The 12,408-nt window shown below is 31.2% G+C and overlaps 1 non-coding gene across 1 annotated transcript; it reads left to right on the plus strand.

Moving 5' to 3' along the window:
- The first annotated feature begins 3,330 nt into the window (after positions 1–3,330).
- On the plus strand, positions 3,331–3,437 carry LOC136221347 (small nucleolar RNA R71). The gene has a single exon (XR_010685116.1). It is a non-coding gene; the product is annotated as a small nucleolar RNA R71 (small nucleolar RNA).
- The last annotated feature ends 8,971 nt before the right edge of the window (positions 3,438–12,408 follow it).

The raw sequence follows: 12,408 nt of genomic DNA on the forward strand, positions 1-12,408 counted from the left end.
GTCACAAATATCACTATGTATTAGATCAAGTGGTTCTGTTTTTCTTTCCACGGAATGGAATGAACATTTTGTTAATTTTGACTCTACACAAATTTCACATTTATGTTTATAATCAATTGGGAATGAAGGGATATGATCTAAATTAATTAATCTACGCATCGTATTAGAATTAACATGTCCAAGTCTACCATGCCATAAATCAAATGACTCAATGATATAAAAGGAAGAAACGTCATTCTTATTAATATTCATTGAACTTGGATTACAAGAAATTGCATTAAATTTCCACATCCCATTGGATACATATCATTTTCCCACATACATTCCCCCTTTAGTCAAAATAAACTTTTCGGCTTCGAAGACCATCCTAAAACCATGTGTACTAAGGATGCTTCCTGAAACCAAGTTCTTCCGAATTTCTGGAACATACAAAACATTCTGCAGTTTCACTTCCTTTCCAGAAGTCATCTTCAGAACTACAGTCCCAATCCCCTTGATCTTAGAGGTAGCAGAATTTCCCATAAAGAGCTTCTCTCCAGTCTGAGGAGTCAGTTTAACAAAGGAATCCTTATCACAACAAACGTGACGTGTGGCACCAGTATCTAGCCACCATTCCCTTGGGTTGGAATCAATCATATTGACTTCCGACACCACAGCACATAGATCAATGTCTGAAACATCTTGTTCAATGGTTTCCATTACATGTGCTTCATTTGGCCTAAACCTCTTTGGTCGCTTACAATCATCAAACTTCTTATGCCATTGTTTTGGTGCTTGCTTTAATCCATATAAAGACTTCACCAATTTACAGACTTTTCTTTATTGACCTGGAGCTACACAACCTTCAGGTTGTTCCATGTAGATCCCTTCGTCAAGATCTCCATTCAAGAAAGCTGTCTTAACATCCATCTGATGTATTTCAAGGTTCCACAAAGCGGTGATTGAAAGTATCATCCTAATAGACGTTATCCTAGACACGGGAGAATACGTGTCAAAGTAATCAAGACCTTCTTTTTGTCTATAACCTTTTATAACCAATCTGGCCTTATACTTATCAATTGTTCCATCTGCTTTCATTTTCCGTTTGAAAATCCATCTAGAGCTTAGTGGTTTCGTTCCCGGAGGGAGGTCTACTAATTCCCATGTATGGTTTTGCAATTGTCCTCCTCAATTCGGAGTCGGACAATAAGTTCCTCAACTGTCATTTCCTTTCGCTTATGCTTAAGGTAATTTTTGAAATCTTTCCATCCAGGCGGCAATTTTTCTATTATTGCTGCCACTTGGAATGATTCAGAAATTGACATACGTTCGGCATGGATTTCATGGATAATTAGTTGTAAACCTTGCACTTGACTTACAACTTTCTTAGAATCTACCATATTATAATTCAGAAATTGCCCAACTAAGAATTTCTTAGCCCCAGCATCCTCTGATTTATATTTATGGTCCAGAGATTCCCATAATTCCTTTGTCGTTTGCTTGACTTGGTAAACACTATAAAGTGCATCAGTCAAGCCGTTTAAAATATAATTACGGCAAAGGAAGTCAGAGTGCTTCCATGCTTCCATTGCATTAAAGGCAGTAGCAGCATCTACCTCTTCCTCTCTAATTACAGGAGGATCATCCTTTAAGCATTTAGCCAAATTAAGCATAGTAAGGTAAAACAACATTTTTTGTTGCCACGTTTTAAAATTCACACCTGTGAATTTTTCAGGACGTTCATTGTGGCTGACATATGTTGGCACAGATACTGGCAGACGAGCAGGCTGTGGAATCTCCCTGTTCTGATTCACGTTAGAACTGGATACATTTGTGTTGTCAATCTCAACCATTTTTTTTTTCTGAAACTTCAAACAAATCAAGTTAGAAACAAAACAATAATCTGTTTCAAACAAACAGGAACATAAAATAAACAGATAAAATTCGAGTTACTATATCCCGTTATCAATATATTTCTAATGAAATAATATAATAAGAATTCAAGTTGATGTAATTAGAATTAAATTGTTTAATTCTTAGTACAGAAACAAAAAACGCAGTACAAAATAGAAGATGTAAAAAAAATATTTTTTTCTTTTCTGTATTTCATAAACGGCACTCATGCTATACTAGAGTGTATATCCAAAAAAAAAATTTAGAATTGCATATGGAAACAAGTAATGTCATTTATTGATATATTAGATTGACAAACCCAATAGGAAAGACAATAACTAATATGCAGGAAACCAAAAAAAATGTTAGCCACAAATATCAAAGCTAATATGCAGAAGAAGAAAAAAAAATTCCCAGAACCTTTAAAAACAAAAAATATCTAATCTATAACTTTCTTTTTGAAAACAAATTAAATGGAAAAGAAGTGCTACATCAGTGTTTTAGAATTTCTAAATCTTCATAGCAATTTTAGAAACAAGTCAGGCCCAATTGCTAAGTTTTCCAAAATTTGCAATCAAACCACGTACTGACATATACTGATTAACAAACAAAAAAATAAAAGATAAAAAATTATCAAACAGAACTGATTTGATATATTGTAACATAACAACAAATTCCGACTTTACAACATCCAGTAATTCAACTAGGAGAACATCATCTAACGAACATATATTAACAAATATACAGATTTGAAAAAACACATACTGTATTTTCAAAAGAAGAACACAAAAACATATTATCTTCCTAGTTCTGAAAAAATAAAATTAATTAAGTATTGTTTTACTTTTTCTTCTGTGTATTTTCTTTTTGGAAATCACAAAACATAAATCATATATCTGTCTTAAGAATGTTAGACATGATTAAACCAAAAATAAATAAACACGGAAAGAAACATGAACAGTAAATAATAAATTAAAAAGGAAAGAGTTTAGACAAATCTGAGGCCTGTATTAGCAGTTTCCTTAAGACAGATGTTGTCGCTATTGACAATCGTCTCCCAGGATACAACAGATCACGCAAGCGAACTCTTACCGAGTGTATAATAGCTATCACCGGAGTAGAACAAAACAACAGGTACAGATAGAAGAAATGTTTCAGAGAATAATATTTCAAAGTATATCAATTTGACAGTTCCATCATGTATATATAGAACTTGAATGGACATGTCTGTTCTCTAATGAACACGACTATTCATGAACGAACAAGACTGTTCATGAACTGACACGACTAATCATGAACGAACACAACTATTCATGAACAAGGATGACTATTGGAATTTATACTAATTTCATTTATATATAAATTTTCCAACAGTTTCCACCTGCGGCGGAATCAATTGTGGCACAGTTAGCAGAAGATAAACCATTATAGAAAATACTAACCTGTTGCCACTTCTCAAATCCATGATGTGGGCATTTCTTCAATAGTCGACGGAATCGCTCCCACGCATCATATAGTGTCTCTCTCTCAGTTTGGCGAAAAGAACTTATCTCGTTTTTGTACATCGCCGTTTTAGATGGAGGGGAGTACTTAGGTAAGAATTTCTTAACTAACTCATCCCATGTCCCAATGGATCCGGCCTCGAGAGAATCCAACCAGTCAGCTGCATCATCCCTTAAAGAAAAAGAAAACAATGGTGGTACCCCATTTTGCTTAAGCATAGAACAATGTTTAACAAATTTATTTAAATGGGAGTTTGGATCTTCTCTCGGATCTCCGCCAAATTGACCGGAGTTTTGTATAAGTTGGATCATTGCCGGCTTGATCTCAAAGTTGTTCGCTCCAATGGTAGGTTCCACGATACTTGAATTCATGTCCAAACGGTTTGGAGTGAGTAGATCCATGATGGAACGTTCCTCTTGTGCCATGTTTGCTCTTTGATTAGCCAAGTTCCTGTGGAAAGTACGCTCAATTTCAGGATCGGGCAATAATAAAGGTCAACTTACACTTCTTGTGTTCATAAAACAAAAAAAAAAATAAAACGTCTAAATTAATAGAAGTTCGACTAGATTAATATTATAATTCTACTATCCCCGGCAACGGCGCCAAAAACTTGATGGACGTTTTACGTATATACGTGCACGTGAAGGCAAGTGTACCTTAGTCGTGTATCAAGTAATAAAGTGAAAGTAGAGTATCGTTCCCACGAGGATGGTGATTATAAGTACTAATCTTTTTGCTTACTATATATTATTTAAACAATCAAAATGTAGAGTTTGTTGGACAACCAAGTTAAGACTTTAATTAACAAGTGAGATAAAAATTGTACAAAATTAGCTAAGAGAATACTTATAATGAAAGAAACTAAGGCTTCTAGCTTCACTTAACCTCTTTGATTGGTAATAACACTTAACCCCTTTTTAAGTTGTTTTATCCTTCTTAAGATGTTGATTTTTCTTATTAACTATTAGTTCTTGAGATTGGTTCTAAACTCTTGACTAATTACTTTCCCTTGGTCCGGCTTAAGTAATTAATCAAGAGAAGCATTAAGTTTTCTTAGTTCCAAACTTTCGATTTATTACTTTCCCTTGGTCCGGCTCAAGTAATAAATCTAAGATTTGTAATAAGATTTAATCTAAACCTTTTTAACCTACTTTACCTTGGTCCGACTAAAGTAATTACTTAAGATTCAAGAAAAACCGCTCGAGTAATTAGTTCTAAACTTTCGATTAATTACTTTCCCTTGGTCCGGCTCAAGTAATTAATCCAAAGAAGCATTAAGTTTTCTTAGTTCCAAACCTTCGATTTATTACTTTCCATTGGTCCGGCTCAAGTAATAAATCTAAGATTTGCAATAAGATTTATGAAAAAACCTTGGAAAACCAATAAGCCACACTAAATGGTCATTAGGTCTAACTTATGAATTTCGATTAATCAATTTAATCACGGTCAATATAAACGATTAATTATATTCAAGTAGAGAGCTGGCCCATCTCCTACAAGCATTAAGAATCATAAGTTAGTTCTTAAAAATGATAAACACAACTTAAATAGGTTAAACGTAATTGCCATATAATTAAGGTTAAGATCCGTTTTTAACCTTAGTTAAGGAGGTTTTACCCATGGTTAGATTAAAACACACCTTAAAAAGATAGATAATAGAGTTCATAGTAATAAAAGAGATTAAAGTTTAGAAGAAACCGTAATGACGATTGTCGAATGAACTTCTTCGATAACTTAAAACTTACTTTTATTGAATGAACTCTTGCACAAACAACAACTTGAGCACAATAACAACAATTATAACAACACAAACAACTGATTTTTGAAGAGAAAATTCAGCAAAGTAACATTATAGAGGGGGAAGTTAAGCCTAAGCTTGGTGTGTCTTCAAATGGCACCCAAGGCCTCCTTTTATAGTAAAATGGCACACATAATTCAAAAGACCAAGTCATCCTTATGGCCTCCCACTCCTTATCATCTAAATTTAGCATTTAAGAGAGCATGGTGGAAGATTTTAATAATTTAGGAGTTGAAATGTGTAAAGGTGTGAAAGGAATCTTAGGCTTCAACATATTCATCAACTTTGGATAATTTTCTGGGCCTGATGCACTTCGAATTTAGAGATGATTATTATTAGTCATTTGTTCATATTTCTCTTAGCTTTCCAACGCATTTTGAATCACCTCAATCCGAGTTCGTATGAGGGAGATAAGTTGAAAATACAAAAATGTATCAAATCTGTCCTAGTGTGAACAATTGGACTTTATCTTATAGCACCTATCCGCGACGAAGTGCACGCTGGGTGTCACTAAAACTCATTTTTTCTGGTCCCTTTTACTCCTGAGTTGCCGCCTTAAGCCCCGACTTGGTTATTTGTGCCGAAAACCTTGCGAAAGTTCCTAGAAAACACACAAATTGGCTTAGATAAATAAAATAAAGAAAATATACAAAAACCATTATTAAAATTTATTAAAATGGTACAAAATAACTAGTAATTAAATACTAAAAATGCTATAAATTACGACGATAACAATATCTAACGGTGAATGAGCAAATTCACTTGCTAATTAAGGTGCATGTGAAAATTCCTGGTATGCAATAACATTCTAAGTTGTGTGGAATACATCCTCCGCATTTAACTTATTTTTTTGCGACCGAGTGACAATTGGTTACGTTTAACGCAAGTTCAGGAGGCAAGCTGAATATTTTATGCAAGTTCAGAGGGCTATTGGAACACTTTGAAAGTTTAAAGGACCAATCAAGTTTTTTAGACAAGTTCAGAAGGCAAATGATATATTAAACGTATTTCTTTTATTGAATAAATGGTCAAATTAATCTTTAAGTTGGTATGAACCAAATCAATCTTTAGCTATCAATTTAGTCTTTAAGTTGGGATTTTATCCCATTTGGGGTTTTTATGAGAATTTATTCCTTATAAGGATCCTAGTTTAATATATTACTCATTGTAGGTCTCTGCTAACTAAGGACGAAACCGGTAATTTTTCTATCGGTTTTATTTTGTAAAGAAACTGATACTACCGGTTTCATTAAAAAAAATTAAATTCAACTGAAACCGATAGATAAGATAGCGGTTGAAGTTTTATATATTAAAGTACAGCTCTCAATTGCCAGTGCTTATTAGGCTTTTCAAAATTTTTAAGAGAAAATATTAAAATTGGTCGTTTTATGTTTTATAAAATTTTAACTTAACTTTAATCTTTAACTATTTATTTTTAAACTCATTCATTAAACATTTTTTTTGCCAAATTAATTAGTAGTAAACATCAAGTTCAGTTAATAACATTTTATTCTTTTAAATGTGAATTTGAAATTATATTTTTACAGTTTAAATTAAAGTTTTTAAATTTTCTTTATAGTTACATTATAGTTTGAATTATGGTTTTTTACACTTTGAAATTATAAATTTAACCATAAAAGAAGATCAATTTTATCTTTACGGGCCTATCAATTTTATCTTTACGGGCCTGTTTGGTTCGGCTGTAAGCTAATAGCTGTTGCGGTTGCTGTTAGTTGTTTGCAGTTACAGTAAGCTGTTGTTGTTCGGATTTAAAATGTCTAAAATGGACATGTTTTAAATTAATCAACGATGAAATTATAAAAGGGAAAAATGTCCATAAAATTGCTTTTGGCTGCCAACATTAGGGGTATAATTGCACAATTTTAGACGTTAAGGGTAAGATTGCTCCTAGCTACAAATGTTAGGGGTATTTTTGCACCTTATCCTATTATAAAATAAAAAATGTATTACACAAATTAATAAAAATAATCTATATAAAAAATTTATTGAAAGCAATAAAACCTTGTTCTCCCGGTAATTATGTTGTAGAAATATAAATAATTTTAAAGAATAAACATATTTTGTGGAAATAAAACAGATAATTTTGTCAATAACATATAACTAAAAACAGTTGTTTATGAAAGCTCCAAATAGGAGCTTTTCGTGAAACGCTCCAGAACGCTGCAGTTTCCAAAGAAAATGCTAAACGCTGCGGTTATATAAACCTAACCAAACGCTATATTTCCAGCGGTTTGGAAATTGGAGTGAAACGCTAAACGCTTCTCCGAAAAGCTGAAACAAACACCCTCTACGTTTCTAAAAATTGTAAAAAAAAATGGTTTATCTGCTATTTAACTGTCACATTAAACCTTCTAATATAGTAACTATATTAATAATATAGTAAAAAATTTAGACATTTTGACAACATTTTTTTTGTGATTAACTTATATGTGACAAACTTTTTTTTGACAGTTTGTCCGATTTCTTGGTTCGAGACTCGTCAAACACCTTCTAGGTGGAAATTAAAAATTCTTTATTCTTTGGAGTACCTAACGTTACCGGAAATTTGAAAAAAAAAATGTTAAATAACAGTCAAAACTGTTTTTTGGAATACCTAATGTTACTGGAAATTTGAAAAAAATGTTCCACAAATTCGTTTGGAAGGTTCAATATGACAGTTAAACAATTTTTTACAATTTTCAGAAACACAATTTAGACATTTTGACAGTTTGTCTGATTTCTCAGTTTGAGACTCATCAGATGCCTTTTAAGTGGAAATTAAAAATGCTTACTCTTTGGAATACCTAACGTTACTGAAAATTTGAAAAAACTGTTAAATAATAGTCAAAACTATTTTTTAGAATACCTAATATTACTGGAAATTTGAAAAATTTGTTCCACAAACTCGTTTGGAAGGTTCGATATGACAGTTAAATAACAGTTAAACCATTTTTTATAATTTTCAGAAACACAATGTTAAAATTAATCTTGTTTGGAAACATTATGGTTAAATTAAAATTCTGATAAATATATAGGGACTATTTTTAAAAATAAGTTTAAAAATAAATAATTAAAGATTGAAATTAAATTAAAATTCTAATAAACATATAGGGAATATTTTTGAAATTTTACTCTAAAAGTTTGATTAGTTGCAATCCACCGCTTCAAAAGAATATATATATTATATATACGAGATGAAACTGGAAGACTAGTTACCGGTTTCAATTAAAAATTATAACAAAAGTTATTTTATTATGTAATCGGTAGATTATCTATCAGTTTTTGCAATTTAAAATCGGTAGATAAACTACCGGTTTCGTCCTTGGTTAGCAGAGACCCATAGTGGGTAATATGTTAAACCATGACCCTTATAAGGACCAAATCCTCATATGGACCCTAAATGGAGTCAAAATCTTCTTTAAAGTTGGTATGAAATGTCAAATTAACCCATGATCAAATCACCAAAATATAATATATATTTAATAGCTAAACTTTATTATGTTTATATTTTGATACTTAAAATCTATTTTTATACTTAAAAATCATTGTATTCTGCGCATCGGCAGAACGCTTTGGTAGAAATAAATTTCGGATATATTTTATTTATATAAATCCAATTTTAGATAAGAATTAATTGAATTTAGAATTTTAATTCTATTTAAAAAATTAAAAAAAAAATTGTTAGTCAAATAATTAGATTAAGTGATAAAATGTGAGAAAAATAAATAAAAGCAAAAACCGTACTACCAAAGAAAATCTGTAAGAATCCCTCGAAATAGAAGTATGGATTACGAACAATTAATTTTGCTAGAAACTCTTCGAAATATAGGTAAGAAATCTCACTAAACCTTTCAAAATAGTATTAATGCATTGATATTCTGCATCAACGCGTAAAATATTTAAGTATAAAAATCGATTTCAAGTACCAAAATGCAAAATTGACTTGTTTTGGATATCAATAATATATGGGTAAATAATTTATTAGTCCCCTAGTTTTTACCTAACACATTGTTTAGTACTCCTATTTTGAAAAAACACATTTTAAGGTTCCTATCTTTTGTCAATATTAACACTTTGGTCCTTTTGTCTAGTTTTTTAGACTTGTAACCGTTATATTTTAGCATAAATAGACATATATAAAATAACAGAGTAACATGGTCAACTTGTATTGTACTGTGGTTGTTCTAAAAGTTAAGATATGTTCGGTTAAAAATAAAAAAAAATAGATAAAAGGACCACAAGGTTAATATTGGTAAAAGATAGAGACCTTAAAATGTGTTTTTCAAAATATGAGGACTAAACAGTGTGTTAGGTAAAAACTAGGGGATTAATAAATTATTTACCCATAATATATTATACTTTCATGACTGATTTGATCATGAGTTAATTTGACCCTAAAAATGTCATTACCGATCGAGCTTGACCAATCAACTTTGAAAATGTCAAAAAAATCCACCTCTCCGAGCCACCCATTTTCAATTCTAAATCGATTCTTGTGACACACAATTCACAACCAAAACATTTGACTGTAATGTAGAGGCTCCCTTCCCTGTATACTGCACCCCATCTTTTAATTTAAAATTCCACTTTTCATAAACGTCATACTAATTTTTTCATTGTTAAGTTTGAAAGTAAAATTCTTAGAGTCCCCCACAACTCCGATAAGGAAACTAGTGTCAATAGAGCAATGAGCTCATTTTCTTCATCCACATGCTATACAATTGATCTATAAGAGCAAGTTTAGTGGGTGTTGCAAGTTTGTTACTTGTAACACCCAACTATTATACATGTTGTTACTTCCTTGTTACAGAACAAGGAAAGTTACTTACAGTAGTAACTTAAAACTGGTTTTGAAATAAAATAGGGAAAGGAGGTTGATTTTCACGCATGCACTCTAGAGCTACAAAAAGGCATGTGCATTACAATTGTTATGTGTGGCATGTCAACTAATCTATAAAGTAGCAGGCAATCACTTTCAATTGCTGCTGCAGGGAATAGCTTTTGTTTAATTTTTTCTTTTTATTATGTCAAATGGTGGACCCTAGCAATAGTATAGTAACAAATAAATATACTGGATGTTTGTTTTTAGTGTTCCTCACAGTGAGGTGGCACTCCTTTGTTATTATATCCACTACACTTGCTCTAATCTTGTAGAACTAGTTCAAATGATCTGTCAAAAAGGTAAATTCTCAATATTTTATTTGAAGCAATTATTCAAATAAAATAACTTGTTGTTGCCAATTTTTGAAATATACAATTCTTGGAGGTTATTCCACAATCTTCGTGCACGAGTTTCGTTAAAAATGTGGTTGTATACATTGTCTTCGACAAACTATTAGATAAAAGCACAAAATTACTCATGCTCAAATCCCCAATTTACATTTGTCTTGCTTTCGAGTTTATTTTGTCGAACACCAATTATAGATACCCATTTTGTCCGGGTAACTTTTCATTTTTTTTGTGATTTTTATTCTTGTAACATTCTTATTTTATAAATATTTACATGATAGACATTTATTAAATATAATGAGTATGTTGTAGTTAATCATATTTTACAAAAGGGAAAAGAAATATTCTTAATAGTCAATTAAATTGGTTAAATGTTTATGTTATCAGTAGTGCTCACCTGGACCCTGAATGACCAAATTGGTTATTCACCGTTAGATCCAAGCTTATTAAATTTAAGCTTTAGGATGATTTACATCTCCACCACATGATCATAATAAACTTAGATCTAATGATGAATAACCAAATTCATTTGGTTATTCAGGGTCCATATGAACACCACTGATTATGTTATAAGGATTTAATCAATCAATTAAAGATATTAGTTATTAATTAAAAGAATGTTATTTTTAAGTTAATATATCTATAATGAAATTTAATTGGATAAAATTGGTATATTTAAAAAATAAAGAAAATTACTAATTAATGTTTATATTATAAGAATTTTGTGCAATTGGAAGCAAATGAAATCTGTATACTGATTAATGTTATAGGATAAACATTTAATTTTTGAAATGAGAATGGAAGGAATATGAACAATATTTTATCACCCAAAATCATAAAGGCTCAAACCCAGATCCATTCTAATAGGCTCAAAGGCCCAAATCCAGATCCAGACACTCACTAATTAAGACTATTAGCATACTATTAGTCCCTAATTAATTAGGAAACTCTCTGCATAAAGAAGAGGGACCCAAGCAGATAAAAAAGGGAAGAGGGGTGGTGTAATTTTAGTGTGTGTCAGGCATACCACCTGAGATGGTATGCCACATCCAATCACATGTTGACACTTATTAAAAAAAATATTTAAAAAATTTAAATATCAAAGTATTTTTTTTATGTCCCACGTCCTTATCCTTGGTGCCGTGATTCTTCCTCAACCCTCCTGTAAAACCATATACTCTTTCAAAAAAAAAAAAGGAAAACCAACATTAATGCCAGAAACTTCATTACAGATTTAAAGCAAAAAAAGAAAAACAACATATTTTTTTTTCTTTTGGAAAATCATATCATTTTGAACTCAAATTTCATTTCTTTCTCAAGCTTCACCAATATGTCCTTGGAACAACCACCTTAACTTTCATCTATTTCTTAAATAGCTCAATGAAGGTCTTAACTATAATAAGCATTACAAAATCCTCCATCATTATTAAATTCTATTATTGAGAAAGACCAAAAATAGATTATGATTAATGGATTATTATCTAAGTTGTTGGGTTGGGATTATGAAAGAAAATGGAATTCAGATTAAGAGGGATTATGAAAGAGATGATAGTCAGATTAGTGGGTTTTCAGTGGTGGTGTCGATGAAGGAAGAGGAATGGAGATTACGAAAGAGATGAAATTTAAATTAGCGATTTTTCGATGGTGGTGCCGGTGAAGGAAGAAGAACTGAAAAGTAAGGTTTGTGGCCATCAGGGCTGGTCTTGAGCCTAGGCCCGGGGTGCGCCGGCTTAGGAGCCAAGACCGGAGGAGGCTCAAAATTTTTTTTAGCTTTGTAAATAAATTGCTTATGTTTTAAATATTACAAATAAATTGAAACTAGCATAATGGTATTGCATTGTCTTCCAACCAAAGATGATATGAGTTCAATTCTCACCTTTGTAATTTATTTTAATATATAAATATTATAGATAGTAAAGAGGGCATGAGTTCGATCCACCTTTGTAATTTTTTAGAATAATTATTTTTAATTTGATTAAATTTAAAAATTAAAAAGAGTTTCTTTT

The sequence above is a fragment of the Euphorbia lathyris genome, chromosome 2, assembly GCF_963576675.1.
Source record: "Euphorbia lathyris chromosome 2, ddEupLath1.1, whole genome shotgun sequence".
In the NCBI taxonomy this organism is placed as follows: Eukaryota; Viridiplantae; Streptophyta; class Magnoliopsida; order Malpighiales; family Euphorbiaceae; genus Euphorbia; species Euphorbia lathyris.